At 46.8% G+C, this 21,218-nt stretch overlaps 1 protein-coding gene and 1 non-coding gene across 2 annotated transcripts in view; both read right to left on the reverse strand.

Annotated features, from left to right (window-relative positions):
* NOBOX (NOBOX oogenesis homeobox) overlaps positions 1 to 21,218 on the reverse strand; it is a 498,422-nt gene that overhangs the window by 14,808 nt on the left and 462,396 nt on the right. The gene's annotated exons all lie outside the window — the stretch shown is intronic.
* Positions 10,873 to 11,036, reverse strand: LOC138581526 (U1 spliceosomal RNA). The gene has a single exon (XR_011304600.1). It is a non-coding gene; the product is annotated as a U1 spliceosomal RNA (small nuclear RNA).

Raw genomic sequence — 21,218 nt, forward strand, 5'->3', positions numbered from 1 at the left:
CGGGTCTCGGGTAAAACATAGGAGTTCATCTCTGCATTCACTACAATCAGGCACACCTGGAAAGACTGCCACCTTCTTACAGTCTCTTCCAATGCCCATAGCCAGACAGGGTTTGTGAGCACAGGTCCCACTCAGAGCCTGCATGTGAAATCTGCTTGTTCTTTGCTCCGGCGTCCCTTTCGGGGGTCACACTTCCTTGTGAACTGCCAGCCCCCTGTTCTGCTTCTTCTGCTGCTGCCTCCCTTCCAGCTCCTGATCCAGCTTCTTCCTTCTGCTGCCTCCTGCAGCAGCCTTTTATGCCACTTAGGTGGGTAAATTAGCTTTAGGTGCAGACCCTCAGTCCTAATTGCCTGACCTTGCCACAGTGTAACGCTCACCTGATTCCCATAGAGGCGCCGGTCTTGACTGGGCGTATACCGTATCTTCAAAGGTGATGTGTAACACACGGCTGGCTCTTTGGGCTGGACCTCTGTGCACTGTATGTCTGACTCGAAGGGTAAGATGTCTGCAGATAGAAAATATGGGATTAAGGAACTGGGTTATTGAATGTCTCTCTCTTCTTCCCTTTCTCTTCTCCTGTAGAACCCCAAAGGTTAACGCTCTCACCTTAGGTAAGTGAACGCCGTGCTCTCCATCTGCCTCGGGGCAGGGTGCTGTAACCAGTTTCTTCACTGGATAAGGGGAGCAGGCCTCTTGACTTCAGAGGACTGCTGTCCGTCGTTTACTGCACGAACGGTAAGTTTCGAGTAATTCTAATGTCTTTAAAGTCTTTAGTAATGATGTCTTGTTTTGCAGGGTTCCGGCGATGGCGGATGACGGGCTGAAGTGAGTTGAAGATGGAGCCCGTGTGATGAATAGAAGCGCCTGGAAGCACGTAAGTAAGCGCTTGTTGCCAGCTTCACGATGCGCTCTAACTGTCTTTTTATTTTGCAGGTACAAGTTCGGAGCGGCTGCAGGGTGCCGGAATACCCACTGGGTTAGATGTGGAAAGGAGTAATGGCACGTGAGTATTAAAGTTCCCCAATGTCTTTAAACGCACCTTGTTTTGTCTTTCAGATGCGGGATGCAGTGTGAAGACCTCCGGAGCGCACGAAGAGTAGGTAAGCCTTTGTCTTTCAGATGCCGGAATGCAGCGCGAGGCGTTGGTGACAGCCGATGGACCAGGTAAGTGAAGAGCTGTCACTGAAGACCGTAATGCTAACCTGTTCTTTCTTGTCTTTATAGGTGTTGCTGAAGACTGGATTCAGGATGGTAAGCCTTTTTCCTTAGGCCCAGGATCAGATGCAGAAGACACGATGAGCGTTCTGCTGCAGAGGATGCAGAATAACGCAAAGCAAGATTCATCCATCGGGAAACACAATACTTCGAACATGGCCTCTCTGAAGTGAGATATTCTTGTAACTGTTTGGAAAAATCTGCCATAACATATTACATCATTGCCACTACCGTCCTTCCTGTTAACAGGAGACACACAACATCTCTGGTTAATGAGTTTAGTGTAACAATGGGAAAAGAAAGACTGTCTTCACAAGCAAGCAATTTACCTATTGCAGGATAAGCACGTGAAACATTTCCCTTTGACAACTACAAACGAGTTCACTCACTTTGCCTTGTACGCGAGTGAGTTTCAGCTGGTTACAGTTACCGGCAAGGAGTTTCTGCTGGTTTGCAGTACGGCACACCATTTACCGGCTCCAGAATTACAGCAGCTACAGGCTGCTTCCACTTTCCGACTTCTCTTTCTCTGCTACTACTACCATAGGCACTCTCAGGGTCCACACCCCTCTTCAGCACGGGTGTCTCGGATAGGGCCTCGTTAATGGAGTCTCCCTTTCTCCAGCTTCCCTTGCCTTGCTTCTGCACACGGGTCTCGGGTAAAACATAGGAGTTCATCTCTGCATTCACTACAATCAGGCACACCTGGAAAGACTGCCACCTTCTTACAGTCTCTTCCAATGCCCATAGCCAGACAGGGTTTGTGAGCACAGGTCCCACTCAGAGCCTGCATGTGAAATCTGCTTGTTCTTTGCTCCGGCGTCCCTTTCGGGGGTCACACTTCCTTGTGAACTGCCAGCCCCCTGTTCTGCTTCTTCTGCTGCTGCCTCCCTTCCAGCTCCTGATCCAGCTTCTTCCTTCTGCTGCCTCCTGCAGCAGCCTTTTATGCCACTTAGGTGGGTAAATTAGCTTTAGGTGCAGACCCTCAGTCCTAATTGCCTGACCTTGCCACAGTGTAACGCTCACCTGATTCCCATAGAGGCGCCGGTCTTGACTGGGCGTATACCGTATCTTCAAAGGTGATGTGTAACACACGGCTGGCTCTTTGGGCTGGACCTCTGTGCACTGTATGTCTGACTCGAAGGGTAAGATGTCTGCAGATAGAAAATATGGGATTAAGGAACTGGGTTATTGAATGTCTCTCTCTTCTTCCCTTTCTCTTCTCCTGTAGAACCCCAAAGGTTAACGCTCTCACCTTAGGTAAGTGAACGCCGTGCTCTCCATCTGCCTCGGGGCAGGGTGCTGTAACCAGTTTCTTCACTGGATAAGGGGAGCAGGCCTCTTGACTTCAGAGGACTGCTGTCCGTCGTTTACTGCACGAACGGTAAGTTTCGAGTAATTCTAATGTCTTTAAAGTCTTTAGTAATGATGTCTTGTTTTGCAGGGTTCCGGCGATGGCGGATGACGGGCTGAAGTGAGTTGAAGATGGAGCCCGTGTGATGAATAGAAGCGCCTGGAAGCACGTAAGTAAGCGCTTGTTGCCAGCTTCACGATGCGCTCTAACTGTCTTTTTATTTTGCAGGTACAAGTTCGGAGCGGCTGCAGGGTGCCGGAATACCCACTGGGTTAGATGTGGAAAGGAGTAATGGCACGTGAGTATTAAAGTTCCCCAATGTCTTTAAACGCACCTTGTTTTGTCTTTCAGATGCGGGATGCAGTGTGAAGACCTCCGGAGCGCACGAAGAGTAGGTAAGCCTTTGTCTTTCAGATGCCGGAATGCAGCGCGAGGCGTTGGTGACAGCCGATGGACCAGGTAAGTGAAGAGCTGTCACTGAAGACCGTAATGCTAACCTGTTCTTTCTTGTCTTTATAGGTGTTGCTGAAGACTGGATTCAGGATGGTAAGCCTTTTTCCTTAGGCCCAGGATCAGATGCAGAAGACACGATGAGCGTTCTGCTGCAGAGGATGCAGAATAACGCAAAGCAAGATTCATCCATCGGGTGTGGTTTAAATAGCCTCCTGTAGTGCTTAGGTGTCTCCTTCCACAGCCACGCCTAGGTAAGAAAAGAGTTCCTGCTTTCCAGAAGAGTTCCAGTGTTCTGAATCTAGGGAGTGGCTCCTGCCCCACCCAACAGGAAAAGTAGTTCCAAACAGAAGAGGATCAGAGGCTCAACTGGCAGGCAAGTAAGCAGCATGGTCTGCTGCAGGTAAGTCCACCCAAGCATTATGAGCCCAGCGCTTCCAGCGCTGGGACTGGGCATATTTATGAGCCTGGTGCCACTGGCGCCAGGACTGGGTCCAAAAGGTCCCAATTGGGACTGGTTGGCACTCGGAACCTGGGTTATGGATCTGCTTCCAAGGGAGTTGGGAAAACCCTGACCTTTTGGAAGCAGAGATCATGACAGTACCCCCCCTCAAGGCCCCTCCCAAACCGGGCTTCTCCGGGGGTTTTGGCTTGTCAGGAAATGTTCAGTGAAATCTTTTGATTAGGTGAGGAGCGTGGACATATTCAGAAGGTTCCCAGGATCTCTCTTGGGGGCCGTAGCCTTTCCAGTCAATTAGGTAAAATAGTTTAGATTTGGAGATCTTGGAGTCCAGAATGCTTTTGACTTCAAACTCGAGTTCTCCATCAACTAGGATAGGTTTTGGAGATTTAGTTAGTCGGGTTTGAGGTTGCACGGGTTTTAATAGAGAGACGTGGAAGACCGGATGTATCTTCATGTGAGGGGGCAAGTTCAACTTGACCGCTACTGGGTTTACTATGGTAGTGATGGAATAGGGACCAAGGTATCTTGGGTTGAATGTGCGTGGCCCTTTTAGAGGTAGATATTTGGTGGATAACCAGACTTGATCCCCTACTTGATATTGAGGGGCTTCCTTCCGATGTTGATCTGCTCCTTTCTTGTATTGTTCTTTAGCCCTTTGAAGGTGAGAAACAGCTTCCTTAAAGGCTTGGGTGATTGTAGAATGCAGGTAGTCTACTGCTGGTGTTTCAAGATCTTGGAGGGGATCCAACTCCGAGGTTCGAGGGTGACTGCCGTACAAAAGAAAAAACGGGGTTTTCCCAGTTCCCGAATGGACAGAGTTATTGTAGGCATATTCGGCTATCCAAAGGATGTCTTTCCAAGTTTTTTCAGTTTGTTGCAGCATGCAGCGTAAATACTGTTCCAGAGTTTGATTGGTCCTCTCGGTTTGTCCGTCGGTCTGAGGGTGGTGACTGGTCGATAGTCTCACATCAATTTGAGCCGACCGACAGCAACCTCGCCAAAAATGAGAAATAAATTGACTACCTCGATCCGAAATTAGAACCGAAGGAAAACCGTGCAGTCGGACGATGTTTTTCGAGAAATTCTCAAGCCAAAGTTGCTGCTGTTGGCAAGCCTTTGAGCGGAATGAAATGCGCCATCTTGGAGAATAAGTCCACGATTACTAGAATCGTATAGTATCCGGAGCATGGAGGTAGATCGGTGATGAAGTCCATAGAAAGCGTATGCCAAGGGCGAGGTGGGATGTCAATAGGGCGTAAGAGGCCTGCTGGTCTTTCCTTTTGACTCTTGTTTTGGGCGCATACTCCACAGGACATTATAAAGTCTCTGATATCTTTTTTCCAAGACGGCCACCAGAAGTAGCGCTTGATCTTTTCTGAGGTCTTGGCCATACCGGGATGTCCTTCCATTAAAGAATCGTGATAACAAGAGATTACTTTTTTCTGTAAATCTGTGCTGGGTAGGTATAATCGTTCTTGGAAATACAATAAGTTGTCCTTTACTGCAAAGTCCTTTCCCTGCAGATGCCAATTCTGTATGTCTGCTGGAGTTACAAGTTGCCTGGCTTTATCCTTAACTTCCTCTATGGATTCTGTGGCGATTACACCCAGAATTCTTTGTTCGGGAATGATTGGTACAGGTTTAGGGTTGATCAAGTGTTCTTCCACTCCCATCCGAGAAAGGGCATCAGCTTTACCGTTCTTTGTACCAGGTCGATAGGTAATTATGAAGTCAAACTCGGCAAAGAATAATGCCCAACGGAGTTGTCTAGAGGATTGGGCTTTTGCGGTTTTCAAATATTGCAGGTTTCGGTGATCCGTAATCACAGTAACGGTGTGTCGGGCCCCCAGCAGATAATGCCGCCAAGCCTTAAAGGCAGACTTGATAGCCAGAAGTTCCTTGTCAGTAATCGTGTAATTGATTTCAGGAGGCGAGAATTTGCGGGACCAAAATGCCACGGGATGCAACTGATTGGTTACCGGGTCCTTTTGTGATAGAACTGCCCCCATGGCAAGGCTTGAAGCATCAGTTTCCACGATGTAGGGGAGTTCGGGGCGAGGGTGTTTTAAGATTGGTGCAGAGATAAATTTAGTCTTCAAATCCTGGAAAGCTTGTTCCGCCTCGGTAGACCATTCAAAACGTTTGTTTTTCTTTAACAAGGCAGTGATGGGCTGGACTATTCGAGAGAATTCGGGGATAAACCTGCGGTAAAAGTTAGCGAAGCCTAACATGCTTTGCACACCTTTTACGGAGGATGGTGATGGCCATTTGAGAACTGCATCGACCTTCTTTGAATCCATACGCACTCCGCCAGGTGATAATATGAATCCCAAGAATTCAACTTCAGTCACGTTGAAAACACATTTTTCCAACTTAGCGAAAAGTTTGTGTTGACGCAATCTTTGGAGGACCATTTTCACGTGTTTCCGATGTTCAGATTCCGATGAAGAATAAACGAGGATGTCGTCAATGTAAACAACAACACACACATCTATGAGCTCTCTGAGGACATCGTTCATAAAATATTGAAAGGCGGCCGGGGCATTGCAAAGTCCGAAGGGCATGACCTGATATTCAAATCGCCCATACTTGGTGCGGAAGGCCGTCTTCCATTCATCGCCCTCTTTTACTCGTACCAAGTGGTAAGCTCCTCTAAGATCCAGCTTGGTATATATGCATGCTTTTCTGACTTGGTCCAGGAGTTCAGGGATCAAAGGTAACGGATATCTATTCTTAACGGTGATCTGGTTCAGGGTGCGATAATCTATACAAGTTCTAAGGTCTCCTTCCTTTTTTGGAACGAAGAACAAAGCTGAAGAAGCAGGGGACTTGGAAGGACGAATAAACCCATTTGCCAGGTATTGATCCAGGTATTGTCGAAGGTGAAGGTTCTCAGGCTCGGTGAGGGCATACATTCTACTACAAGGAGGAGTAGATCCAGGTATCAGGTCTATCTGGCAGTCATAACACCTATGAGGAGGTAGAGAGTTAGCCTGATCCTTCCGGAAAACATCTTGGTATTCTAGGTATTCGGGAGGTAACTGGGGAGTCTCTGAAGAAATTGCTGCCAGTGCAACACCAGGTGGAGGGTGACAAGTAGAGACACATTCTGGAAACTGGACCGTTCTTGCTCGCCAATCGATCAGAGGATTGTGTTTCTCTAACCAAGGTATTCCTAGAATAATCTGAAACTGAGGGGCCTTGATCACATCGAACACGATCTTCTCATGGTGTCCATCTTGACTTACTAGCGTCACCTCTTGAGTGGTATGCGTTACTGGCCCGGAGGCTATCTCCGTACCATCCACCGTAGTAATGACGTCCTTTACAGCCTTGGGACAAAGAGTTAGATTCATCCTCAAAACCATTTCATGATCCACATAATTGCCGATGGCACCGCTGTCGACGTAAGCTTCAATTGCATGTAATCGATCCGGATTATCAGGGCTAATGAGGACCATAGGTATCACGAAATGCGAGGTCACGGAACTGGTTTTCACGCTCGGCAAGAGGACCTCTATTCTTGTCGGGCGAGGTCGTTTCCCTGCTCAGAGTTTGTAACTTTGGTAACTGCAGCTCCTACTGCCTTCTTGGCAGGTTTCACCGGACAGTCTCGAAGAAAGTGCCCTGAGTTTCCGCAATAGAGGCATAATTGCAACTGTTTTCTCCTTTCCCGCTCCTTTTGTGTTAGAGGACCTTTCAGACCCCCTATTTGCATGGGTTCCCCGGAGTCTGCTCCTTTGGAAGGAGTTGGCGGTTTGGAAAATACTCGAGCATCAAACTTGGAACGATCGGCCTTCCTGTTCTGCAGTCTGTGATCTATTTGAACGACTATGTCTATATAGTCCGAACAATCTTGTGGGGGATTCACTACTTGGGCTAACACATCTTTGAGCTCTCCACGTAGACCTCTATAAAACAGCGTAATCCTTTTGTCCTCAGGCCATTGAGTTTCCACTATCAGTCTGTTGAAAGACGCAATATAAGCCAAAAGGTCTTGATTACCTTGTCGCAACGAAAGAAGCTCATTGTCCAAGGCCTGCCCCTGTGAATGTCTTGCGAACAGTTTTTCCATACTGAGCTGAAAAGCTTGAAAATCATGGAGGACCGGATCATCTTGATTTACTAGAGGGATCGACCAGTCTGCCGCATTGCCACTAAGGTACGAAAGCACGAAAGCTACTTTAGCTTGATCAGTTGGAAAGGCTGCTGGCCGGCATAAGAAATGCAACCGGCACTGATTGATAAATACTGCAAACCTCTTTGGGTCACCAGAAAATCGTTCGGGCGGAGCCAGAGGTACATTCCCAGGTAGGTTGATCTGCACTGGATTCATAGAGGATGTAGAAGGAAGATTTCCCCCAGATGCGGGTAACGGGGTCTGTCCGGCTTGTGACTGTAGCAATTGTCTAGCGAGATCATCTGTTCGCTCCTTGGAAATAATCAGTTCCCTTCTTAGAGCGTTCGTTTCCTGACGGGCTGCATGCACTTCTGCCCTTAGTTCCCCAAGCAACTTGGCTAGCTGGTCGGTATCCGAGGTTTCCATAGCGCCTGGACGGGAGTTTTGTGGTAGGCTTTGCGTTCTGTAACGCTCACCTGATTCCCGTAGAGGCGCCGGTCTTGACTGGGCGTATACCGTATCTTCAAAGGTGATGTGTAACACACGGCTGGCACTTTGGGCTGGACCTCTGTGCACTGTATGTCTGACTCGAAGGGTAAGATGTCTGCAGATAGAAAATATGGGATTAAGGAACTGGGTTATTGAATGTCTCTCTCTTCTTCCCTTTCTCTTCTCCTGTAGAACCCCAAAGGTTAACGCTCTCACCTTAGGTAAGTGAACGCTGTGCTCTCCATCTGCCTCGGGGCAGGGTGCTGTAACCAGTTTCTTCACTGGATAAGGGGAGCAGGCCTCTTGACTTCAGAGGACTGCTGTCCGTCGTTTACTGCACGAACGGTAAATTTCGAGTAATTCTAATGTCTTTAAAGTCTTTAGTAATGATGTCTCTTGTTTTGCAGGGTTCCGGCGATGGCGGATGACGGGCTGAAGTGAGTTGAAGATGGAGCCCGTGTGATGAATAGAAGCGCCTGGAAGCACGTAAGTAAGCGCTTGTTGCCTGCTTCACGATGCGCTCTAACTGTCTTTTTATTTTGCAGGTACAAGTTCGGAGCGGCTGCAGGGTGCCGGAATACCCACTGGGTTAGATGTGGAAAGGAGTAATGGCACGTGAGTATTAAAGTTCCCCAATGTCTTTAAACGCACCTTGTTTTGTCTTTCAGATGCGGGATGCAGCACCGAAGGCCTCCGGAGCGTGCGAAGAGTTGGTAAGCTTTTGTCTTTCAGATGCCGGAATGCAGTGTGAAGACCTCCGGAGCGCACGAAGAGTAGGTAAGCCTTTGTCTTTCAGATGCCGGAATGCAGCGCGAGGCGTTGGTGACAGCCGATGGACCAGGTAAGTGAAGAGCCGTCACTGAAGACCGTAATGCTAACCTGTTCTTTCTTGTCTTTATAGGTGTTGCTGAAGACTGGATTCAGGATGGTAAGCCTTTTTCCTTAGGCCCAGGATCAGATGCAGAAGCCACGATGAGCGTTCTGCTGCAGAGGATGCAGAATAACGCAAAGCAAGATTCATCCATCGGGTGTGGTTTAAATAGCCTCCTGTAGTGCTTAGGTGTCTCCTTCCACAGCCACGCCTAGGTAAGAAAACAGTTCCTGCTTTCCAGAAGAGTTCCAGTGTTCTGAATCTAGGGAGTGGCTCCTGCCCCACCCAACAGGAAAAGTAGTTCCAAACAGAAGAGGATCAGAGGCTCAACTGGCAGGCAAGTAAGCAGCATGGTCTGCTGCAGGTAAGTCCATCCAAGCATTATGAGCCCGGCGCTTCCAGCGCTGGGACTGGGCATATTTATGAGCCTGGTGCCACTGGCGCCAGGACTGGGTCCAAAAGGTCCCAATTGGGACTGGTTGGCACTCGGAACCTGGGTTATGGATCTGCTTCCAAGGGAGTTGGGAAAACCCTGACCTTTTGGAAGCAGAGATCATGACACACAGGCTATTAGGCATGCCTGCCAGTTCTCAACTCCTGCATGGCTCTTTAGCCCTCTTCTTCGTCAGAATCCCTGAGGGATTCTGGGACATGTATTCTCTTCCAGGGAAATCTGGGTGGTTCCATGTCATTTCATCGTGGGATGTTTATTTGCAGGGTTTTTTACGGCAAATTATTTATCGAATAAAACCCATCCATTTTTTTGGGGGGGGGGAGGGTCCCCCACCAAATCCCCTTTCCCTTTCAGTTTATTTCTATTACCAAAAACACACTTCCCATATATATCATTTTTAAACCCCCCCCCCAAAAATTAGATGGGTTTTTTTCGATAAAAAATTTCAGTAAAAAACCCTGCGAAAAAACTTCCAGCGATGAAAGGACATTGTACCATCTGGGTTTTCTACTGCTTTGATGATCTTAACAACAATTTCATTTCCCTTAATATTTTTAGAAGAGGATTTATAGGGCTTAACTTTTTAGAGATAGATGGGACAGAAAATACCATATTTCCATCAACTATTTTGGTATCCCTTTGATTTGGAAGCAGATAGGAAGAATAAAGAATGCTTCTAGAGATGTGGCTGTTTCAGACTTCCTAAACTTAGGTTTTGTTGGCTTAGTTTTAACAATAGGCAGAATTTCATCAGCCACTGGTGTATAGTATGGGGTGTTCTAGTCCATCGCAAATTTTGGACAGCACGGCTCCTAACCCTGTAAAGGAGGTGTCTGTCTGTAACACAAACTCTATAGAGAAGTCGACTACCTTAAGGATTGGGTTTTGGCATAGTGTTTGCTTTAGGATGTTATAGCACAGGCTTGTCCAACCTTTTTGAATATAGAGCCAAAGCATTCACTTTTTGTCACCCAGTGGGCTGGTGAACCAAAAGTCAACAACCTCACCCAAAGCAGTATATTAAAAAGCAATATTGTGTGACCTCTGACACAATAGCATCACAGGCAGCGATAGCCATGCAGTCCCAAAGATAGCTTTTGGCGTCAGGGGCAACGATCAAAGGTTAGTTGCTTGTGATATTCTCCTATTAAGTTGCATTGACCCCACAATAGTTTTCCATTTTTTCTTTCCAACAAGCTGAATATCGGCATCGCTATTGGGAATTCTCATTGACCCACCAGCGAACCCCTGTGAGAGATTCAGTGCGTGGGCATGCATTGGCAGTGCAGCGCGTGGGCACGCATTAGCAGTGCAGTGCATGGGCATGCATTGGCAGTGCAGCGCATGGGCATGCACTGGCAGTGCACTCAGAATCTCTGCCACAAGACCAGGGGGTCGCTGTGCAACCAGCCTAGCAGGCCTACTGCACACTTTACCTTTTCTTTCACTAAAAAATCAGGGGAAAGCGCGAACGCTGTCCCCCACTACCAGAAATAATGCAGTCCAGTATCCCGCATTTGGGGACATAGCAGGGGTCAGCAAATCAGATGTGCAATGGGTGAGCTTCACCCTGGGAGATGAACCTTTGTGATCACAGATTCTCCCCTGTCAGGAAGGTATGAGTTGCAAGTAAGAGGGCAGGGGTTGGGCCCGTTCTGGAAGCCCCGCTAAGCGAGGGTGAGAAGGCAGGCCCTGACCCAGACCCACCGGCTCCCCTGGAAGCTCTAAGTGGGGCGCACAAGTCTGGGGTTAGAGGCCTGCGCACTTGACCTCTCTAGTGAATGCCGTGGACCTGAGCTGCTCAGTGCTGTCCCCCTTGACTGCAGCAAAATAAATTCTGCTGCAAGACCAGGGGCTCTGTGTGCAAGCACTCGCACACCTAACTTTTTCTTTCTTTCACCAATAAACCGGGCTGTGGGCCCGATGAGCTGCTCAGAGCTTGACTGCAGCAAAATAAATTCTGCACAACCTTCAAGGAGGGTGGAGGGGGTTAAAACATTTGCATCTCAAGCTCCATGCTTTTGGAAACCGCGAATGCCCACTTAACAGCACAAACTAGTTTTACACTTCTTATAAAGCATTTTTAAACACATCTTTTCCGCCCCTATTTAAATTAATATGTGTTTAAGCCTATGATCACCTACTATATTTCTAGCTAGCGCTTTAAAATCCTAGGGTCCTCAGAGCTATAAATGACTAAACAAAAAATGTGGGTGGGCGGGGTGTACAGCAGAGAGGAAGAGATGCAGAGCAATACATACATGAGAGAAGTGCACCGAGTGGTGCACTGATGGGTGAGGTGCAAAGAGCAGGGCACAAAAGACAGAGCTGCCCAGAAACTGGTTCACACAGTAAATCAGGGAAGTACCTCTTGCACCAAAGCTCTGGGCTGACAAATAGGGGGCAGTGGTGTGTAGAACCTCGTGCAGCACAGAAGGCTGAAAAAAGAGGTGCATTATCTGAGCAGAAAGTAGTGCACAGAAGAGAGTAATGAAAAGTAAAAATACATAAATTAACTGGGTTGTGGCTGAGAACGGTAACGCCACAACCCGGTTAATTTATTTATTTCTACAATGTTTGATCCGACAAACATTGCATGAATAAATAAATTCATTAGGTTGGTGGAGAGGACTGTAACTCCATGTGTGTGGTCACCAGAGGAAGTTACAGTTTGTGCGCAGGCACATTTCTTTTCTTTACCTTTGAGCTTGTGGACCGCATGAAACTGCTTGAAGGGCCGCATTGTGGCCCACGGGCCGCATGTTGGACAACCCTGTTATAGCAAATGTCATCATCCTCGCTCCGCTGAAGTTTCTGGGGCTTAGCATTTTTAAGTTCATCAGTCAACGTGCCGTTTTATCCGAATAGTTGGGGTAAACCTAAGGTAATAACCTATTAACCCAAGGAAAGCTCTGAGGTCTCCTTTGGTCTTGGGAGTAGGAGTATCCAAGACAGCTTTTACTTGTTCATGTTGGGCCTGTACAGTTTCGTTCCCTACTAAGAAGCCAAGATATTTCATGGCGGATTGGGCTAATCTGCATTTAATTGAATTTTCAGTTAGACCAGCATTCCTAAGGACTTTCATGATGGTATAAAGATGGAAAATATGGTTTTCCCGCGTCTTACTATAAAGGACAATATCATCAATGTAAGCTCCACAAAAGTCTGAATAGGGTTGTAGGATGTTATCATTAAGAAGTAAGAACGTAGCTGATGCACCTTGTAGGCAGAAAAGGGGGGACTTTAAACTGGAATAACCCAGCGGTATTAAAAACGCAGTTTTTTTCTTTTCTGGCCCAAGTTCAGGGACTTGCCATTACCCTTTTGTTAAATCTAGGGTAGATAGGTGGCTGTTCATAGTTTGCCAATTAAGTCATCGATGTGTGGCAGGCATGGGATAGACGTCGAAGCATTAACTTGCCGAAGTCGATGCAGAATCTCCAGGACCGGTCGGGTTTAATGAGCAACACGATAGGGGAGGACCACGGACTTGAGGAAGGCTCGATGATATTAGCCTTCAACATTTTGTTGACTTCCTCAATCACTACCTATTAACGCTCCTCTGGTAGATAATGAGGTTTTAGGTGTTCTACTTTGCCTTTAGGTTTTTGAATTTTAGTTGTAATTGGGTATTTATAACGTGCTTAATACCCAGAGGTTTCTAAGCGCGGACCCGGGGATCGAACATTTGTTCCTCCGCGTCGTCTTGCTTCCAAGACAAGCGCGTTGCCTCTGAGCTATCCTCCCCAGACATTCCGAGGAATGTAATGATATGTACCTTTTATTCTTCCCGGTTCTTCTGAGAATACATCAGGGAATGAGACTTTTACGTCTTTCAGAACTTCTCTTTGTTGGCTAGATAACTTGGGTGGAATTAAGTTAAAGGTATCTATGTCTTCGGGAACCAGGCAGGCTAGAACGTTGGCATGGGTGGCTGGCGGGTAAGTGGACTTTCAAGTTTTTTATCTGGCTGGGCTATTTTATACATGCACATTCCCGTTCTTTCTATTATCTCATAAGGCCCGTGCCACTTGGAGACAAGTTTGTTTTCTGAGGTGGGTAAAAGGACTAGTACTTTCTGTCCAATAAAAAAGGATCTTAAATTTACTGTCTTGTCGTAACTGGCCTTTTGCTGTTGTTGGGCCTTTCCCATGCGAGTACAAAGTAAGTCCCGGAGTAATTGTTATGATGGGTTATTTATAACGCGCTTAATACCCAGAGGTTCCTAAGCGCGGATCGAACCTGTGTTGCTTCGTGTCGGCTTGCTTCCAAGTCGAGCATGTTGCCGCTGAGCTATCCTCCCGAGAGTGTTCTCGCATTCTCGTGGTGGTTTGGGATATTGGAATGGGGGCCTGGTTGTGTTTTTCCCAGGTTTCCCAGAGCATGTCCAGGACATCTCTTCCATAGAGTAACTCAAAAGTGAAGAAGACCTGTGGAAGCTTGGGGAGTTTTCCTTACTGTAAAAAAATGCCCATGGGATCATTTGGTCCCAGTTGTTCCCGTCCTTATCTACCAATTTTTGCAGAATGAGTTTCAAGGTCTTATTGAATCTTTCTACTAGACCATCAGTTTGGGGATAGTACACAGAAGTTGGCATGGTGGTAATATGGAGTAGCTCTTTGACTTTGGCCATGAGCTTACTCATAAAATTTGAACTCTGATCGGTTAGTATTTCTTTGGGAAACCAACCCTAGAAAACTATGGCAGAAAATGTTTCAGGATTTGCTGAGTGGTATTATTTTGCATTGGGAATGCCTCAGGTTATCGGGTCGCATAATCCGCGATCAGCAGGACACACAAGTTACCCAATTTTGATGTTTCCAGAGGTCCTATTATGTCCATACCAGTTCGTGAAAAGGGGACTTCTATGATTGGCAACGGGTTCTGAGGGGCAGGTAATGGAACGTGCGGGTTGGTCTTTTGACATATCTCACATGTTTGTATAAAGGTTTTGTTGTCAGTGTGGATACCTGGCCAGTAAAACTTTCCACTAATATGCGCCAGGGTTTTTGCTTGGCCGAAATGACCTCCTATGAGATGGGAATGTGTGATCTCTAGCACAACCTTTCAGGGACTTTTGGGTATTACTAGTTGTGTTTTTATTAACCCTTATGGGGAGGTTTCTTTTCTGTAAAGTAACCCAAGTTTTAAGAAAAAAGGACTTCCCTTCTCTAGGCCTTCTTCTTCAGGAATTGCTTTTAAAAAAGCTTCAGCGAGAGCTGGATCATTTTGCTGAGCAAAAGCTAGGCCAGGATAGATGGTGGGTTCCTCTACTTTCCTTTCTGCAATGATAGGGGATTTATCAGCTTCCCCAAAGCCTATGTTACCTGTCTGTTTCATCTGGTTCACTTTCTTGGAATTCAGGGAACAGAGCTCTCTCCAAAATTCTCTGTGCAATTTAGTCTTCCCGACGTACCTCAAAAGGGACTTTGCCATGATTCTCTAAGAGAACCTTCACATCTTCTCGGAAGTCAGGACCAATAACGCCAGCTAAGACGTCTATCCCGGATTTCCATGCTAAGCCAGATTTTGGGGCTAATCGTATGTAACACCCCGAAGGGGTAATCAAAACTAAATCTGTAGGAATCATTTCTCTTTTCACAGGGAGAATAATAGCTTCCCTACTTCTACAGATATCAAACCCTATTGATTCCTTGGTGGCAATGGAAGGGTTGGCGGCTCTCTGACTAAGCTTTTGAAATTGTAGGGTTCCCCAATTTGTTTCAATTGAGTCACATCCCACCTTACACCATATGTGAGGAACTCATGGTGACAACAGTACAGATAGACAAGTGATCACAGTTCAAGGGTGTTTATTGAACAATGGATTTTGTACGCAGGTTGCAAAAATGCCTAATCTAAACTTAAATCTAAGATGGGAACAATCGTCAACCATCAAATGAAAAATAAGGCAGTCCTAGTGGCGTTGTGTCAAAACAAAAAGGCCTATATTAAGAAACCTATTGCCAAACCTCACAACTAGTACAAAAAAGGGTGTGGGATAGTTTTCAGGAAAAGAAAGAAGTGTTTGTAAATAATATGTCAGGATGCAGTAAACTGGGACTCCCTTCCCCATGTTTTCTCCACATGGTAAGATGGGTGTCTGGAGTACAACACACCCTCGAGCTTTCCCAGCACGTGTTAACAGTTCCAATGGCAGCAATCAGAACCATCGATGGTCAAGTCTTGTTTCTTCTGAAAGTCTCTTGCCTTCGAGGGCCTGATGTATCCAATAACAAAACAAGCACAAAGTTCTCTTTCACAGTTTACATTGGATGATGACTTCACCCCTGCGTCCCCCTCTTCTCGGTGCCAACCTTTCACTCACAAATATCAATGTCTTTTCAAACAGTTCCGTTGCACATCTCTTGTTCAGGTTTACCTTTGACAACACCCTGTTTTTCGGGACTTTAGACTTTGTCCCCTTTTCGTTAGCAACCCTCTTCTGGGTTCAGTCTCTCCAGTTTCACATTCACTTTGGCTCTCCGTGTTGACAGGATTCACTTTGCTTTTACTTTTACCATGCAGGATTCACTTCCCTTACTTTCTCAAATTTTTAGATGAAAGTCTTTCGATTGTACGAGGATTTTACTAGACCTCCAGTATGACCACTGAGTCTTCTGGCGGCTCTCCTACGGCCTTCTGGTTTTTGTAGAGTCTCTCGGAGCGGCACCCACGTGGTGCCGTTTCCCATTGCAGTTGGTCTCCCCTCAACACGTTTACAGTTCTTTCCCAGTTCATTAATCGAAGTTCAGACTTGCCACTTTTTGTTCCTCATTCAACACAGCCCGATTTTTATCGGTTCTGCCCTCGACTAGCCAGCTGCAATGTACTGCTTGGCTTTCTGCTTGCCTGGAGTCAAGGCCGGTACCACGGTAGCAGGAGATTCCCTTGCTCCCGCTTATCGGCGTTCAAACACGCTCCGTGTACCGTTGACATGTGCTACCAGACACTTTTGCTATTGTCCGCACTCTTAGGCTCTCCTGCACGAAGGTTCGGTGTGTCTGGGACGAAAAGGGCTACGCCACTTCTCTCCTCGCCACCCTCTCGCTTCCTGATGCCTTTCTCCTCTTGAACTGCTGTGCTGGATTAGCTGTCTCGTTGTGCTGTCGGCCGTGCTCGTAGTGTGCTTTCTCGCTCCACCCTTTATCCCTATGGGGAAAGGAAAGGGCCGTCAGGTGTGTGTGATTTTGGTTAATTGCCTGACGTTGCCTGACCCTTGTATCGGGCCATGCCAGGTAACCAACATTAACATTAGTCTGTTTTCTATCACAGTAACAAAATGTATTTGTATTGGAAAAAGAGGGCGTTGGACGTTTCGAGTGTGCTACTGGGTAGGATGGGGAAAATGTGTGACAAGAAAGAAAATGTTGGTAGAGTAAGAAAGATGAGATAGGTAGGATTTGTGGGGCAAACAACCTACGTGGTAGGATGGGGAAAAGGTATTAAAAGAAGGGGGATAACGCGTCTCACCCGTCAGTGTCTCTTCCCCACTCCCAGATGAACCTCTTCCAGGTGACTCTCCCCCACTGGTCCACCACCAGGAACTGGGTCCAATAACAATGACCGTGTCCTGGCCACTTGGATGACAGATCCCCGGGGACAAGCTAGGGAGACACCTTCAGGTTTCTCACACCACGTACTACCAGAGAGAGGGGTTTAGTAAAATAGACATGCAAAAACATGAGGGGTAGAGTCCTCCCGCCTTCTCCCGATGAAGGCAAGCCAGATATTCATCCACCTTTAAGTATGGAAAATATGGCAGTATACCGAAGTTATTGTGCCCTACCGTTGCTTACCTTATCATTTTGGATAGTAAAAGGAGCACCCTCACCAGGTGCTGTAGACCTAATATTAATTCACCACCAGTCAACTTCTCACTCTAAGCCATCTCGCCATCATCATACTCTATAGACCGCTGGGCCCTCTTGACTCGTTTTTCCCTGACCTTGAAATCCTGCTGGACTCCTTACCCAATGAAACACCTGTGCCCCTTGTGTGGTGGTTCAGAAGAAGGACTTAGACAATCCATTTCCCTGAAGTATTTTTTAAAGAAAAGGGTAAACACCTATATCTTTCCCTGTTATGAGGCATCCCTACGTAACAAAACTAACGTAGGCGCTCGTCAGTCATCAGTGAATGTCTTAACAGAATCGGTCCACCATCCCAACTAATCCTTTCTGATGACCATTCACCTAATAACTAAAGACAGGAGAATGGCTCCATTCTCATGGGGTTTTTGGTTCTTGTAAACCTGAGTTCAATCCTTTATCTCCGAGGAGTCTCTGGCGACTCGTTATCAATTTCAACAATTTATGGGATTTTGATTCTTTGGTAACGGACTTCCGTTACTTTCTCGTTTTCCTTTTGGTTTTCTTTCTTATTAATCGTTCTTCTCTTTTCCCATGGTAAAATGATCCAATTCTTGTGACTCTCTACTTTGCCACTCATATCCTCTTTATACAGTTCACAGTCACTGGGCTCTCTCTGAGACTTGTCCTTGCACCTATTCTCTGCTTCCGACTTTTCTTTTACATCTGGACACTCCTCTTTACTTTAACTAGACTTCCTTTGTCTCGACTGATATCAATATTATCATTCCAACAATGACTCTCATTCACTCTTCTATGGATTGCTCTGATAACCACCTTTCCTTGACTGGTTTTTTCTATTACAGACTTTTCTTCTTGTCTGGTAAGAGTACGGCCTCCCCAACAATACTTCTCATTCACTCTTCCATTTGTTAATCTTTAAACTTGACTGGGACGAGTATGAGCATTCAAATGATGATTCTCCGTCCCCCTGCTGGGTCTCCCGTTTTCCTTCTTGTTCTTGGGCATAACAGCACTGAGTTTCTTATTCATTCGAGATCGTCTCTTCATTTTATCAGGTTAGCTTCTTGTGTTTTTTCAGTCTTTCTTCATTTGTGGAGTTAGATGGATGGCTTCTTGGCACTTCACATACTGACTTGTTCCACTTTGGCAGTTGCGCAGTGGATTCAACATTGTTTTTGGGACACCGGCCCACCACAAGTGTATTGTGGCCATGCCACTACTCTCTCTTTCTCCAGGTGTTGGGATGCCACACGTCTATCTTTGCTCCTCTCTATTCAGGTTACAAGACGCAGCGCGTCTATGTCAGTTTCTTGCAACAACAGGACGCAGAGCGTACATCCTCTCCTCAGTGACAGCGTGCAAGCCAATTCGTAATTCGCAGGCTTCTCTCCCTCATCTCCAGTCTCCTCCCTTTTCATACATTACATAGCGGTGGGACTTACCCAGACACACCGTCACATTGCTTTTTCTCTGCCTCCAGCGGCTTCTCTTCTCTTCTGTACGTCTTCCTCCTCGTCTCAGCTAAGAGGGATTTTTCATTTAAAGGAATATTCATAATTTCCCATTGACAATGACATATGCTGGTATTTAATTCATATAAATATTTATGAGAGAGCCTTAAAGAGTCATTATTGGAATGTTCTCTAGGCAGTTCCTCACAGGAACGGGAGTCTTTCTCCCCAAAGGGCGAATCTCTCCTGATGAGGTCTGTGAAGGCATCATGAAGTAGACACAGACAACTGAATTCAAGTTTAGGCTATAAATTTTAATTAAATCAAAAGGAGGGGGAAAAGGCCTAGCTTTCCCTATGCTAAGGTGGGATTTCCCTACCTAAATGAAACTAAGGATGGCCTGCGACATGAAGTACAAAGTAAATGTCTGTCTTTATCCAACACCTGTACTTGCCCTCACATCTATTTGTATACAATGTGTAGGGATGTCAGCATCAAAATAGAAGTGTTCAAATAACAGTTCAGAGCTTCTTCCAGCTCTAGGTTGTAAAGCGTATCCCTTCGCCAAGGTCAGAGAAAGTTCACAACACAAAGGGGTTCCCTTCCCCAAGCTTTCAAGTCTTTCAACTTTGCCAAAAAAACACAATTCTTTGTAATACTTTCCCACTCTTCTAGTTTGGTTACATTTCACCAATTACACAAAGTTCAGTTCCTTAATTTCAGTTCACAAAAGATTTCCTCTACATTCAATCACCAGCTTCTTTGCAGGTATTGCAGGTGGTCCTCAGTCTAGGCGCAGTTGTCAGACCACATGGACCACCGATTACAGGTCACGCAACCGACACACCTTACTTGCTTCTCTTTCAAATGCATGCTGCCACTGTTCTAGCTCGACAGTGGTGCTTGGTTCATTCTCTTATCACATCCTCACGATGCTTGACCATCGCTTATTTTGCCACCATTCACTTGCTGCACTTTCACATACTCTTATGGCGCTTGCCAATGCTTGTTCTCTCAAGCTACACAGTTCCTTTATGTCCTTATGGCTCTTGACATGGCTTGTTCTCTCAAGCTACACAGTTCGTTTTATATCCTCATGGCTCTTGCCAATGCATGTTCTCTCTAAGTTACATAGTTCCTTATAATCTTATTGGCTCTTGCCAATGCTGGTTTTCTCAAGTTACACAGTTCCTTAATATCGTGAGATTGCACAAAACTGCTTTCATTCGGATTAGTATTAAAAAAATGCTTGCTTTCGTTTATACCGGCATTCTTTAAAGTTCATACAGGTCTGACGAGTTTGCCTGCTGTCCTGGTGCCCCCCTGACTAGGCTGATTTACCGGTAATTGCTTCCGGCGTTCCAGCGAGACTCCAGCCGCCACAAGCTCTCTCTCTCGCCCGTCTCCACAGCGACTTTCCGTGGCTTCGCTCCCTCCACGTGTCTCTCGCAGCTCGGGGCTCACTCTGGGCTTTGCCTGGTCACGTCGGTTCCTTCTCCCTAGTCCGGTTCAGGCCTCCAGCTTCCTTCAACCCTGCTTCCCACTGCATCTACCCGGGGTTCTCACGCACTTCATCTGCCACGCCGCCTTCCATGAGGGGTCTGCTCTCGTCCAGCAATCCGTAGACCTGCTTCCACAGCTGACTCCATGTTCACCGTTCCTGCTGCTTTCAAACTTCCCGCCAGGTTGATTGGCCAAAAAGGACAAGACTGCACATTGCCAGCTGGGGAGTTCTGCATTGCTCTTGCGTGCCTCCTCCTCGTCCCAGTACCTAAATGGTATTGCTTTGGTTTGTCTCCAATAGCCTATAAAGTATTGGGGGATGTCAGACTTCTTATGAAAGGGAAATGGGGGATACCTCCCCAATTCTTCTCCACCCAGGTGATCCTCCCTCTTATATCCACCCCCAGGGTTAGGATCCAATAGCAACGGCCTTTCCCTGGCCACCTGGGAGGAGGACATCTGGGGTAAATGAAGTGAGGTCGCCCTCAGATTCCTCACAGGTCCCACTTGCCTCTACCCCTAGGGAGGGTGTTGCAGAGAGGCCTTACCTCCCTGAGGGGGTTCTCCCTTTTGGGGAGAAGGGACAAATTCCTGTGATTCGTCATACTTCCCACTTATTCACTCTCCCATTAGACGGAACATGTCTCCCTCTTATGTGAGAACCCAAAGGGTGTGTCACTTATTAGTCCCCGGGGATCTCTCGCTCTCTCTCTCAGCTGGTCAGGGCATGGCCATCGCCTTTGGATCCAGACCCTTGGGGTGGACCAGTGCAGGAGGATCACCAGGGTGGGTGGTCTTCAGAGAGTGGGGGTGAGGCAACCGATGGTGAGATGCAGTATTCACCCCTTTCCCATACCCATACCCAATCTTATCCTATTTTATAGGATTCTCCAACGTCCCAACTTTCTCCCATTCTACACAAACACTGGGCAGAGGAAGAGGGCGATTGAGGGTAGAAAGGCTAACATTTACACATCTGAGTGGACACGTCCCGCTAATCAGGTCAGGCAAAG

Source organism: Ambystoma mexicanum, chromosome 3p, assembly GCF_040938575.1.
Source record: "Ambystoma mexicanum isolate Mex_15411 chromosome 3p, UKY_AmexF1_1, whole genome shotgun sequence".
Taxonomy (NCBI): Eukaryota; Metazoa; Chordata; class Amphibia; order Caudata; family Ambystomatidae; genus Ambystoma; species Ambystoma mexicanum.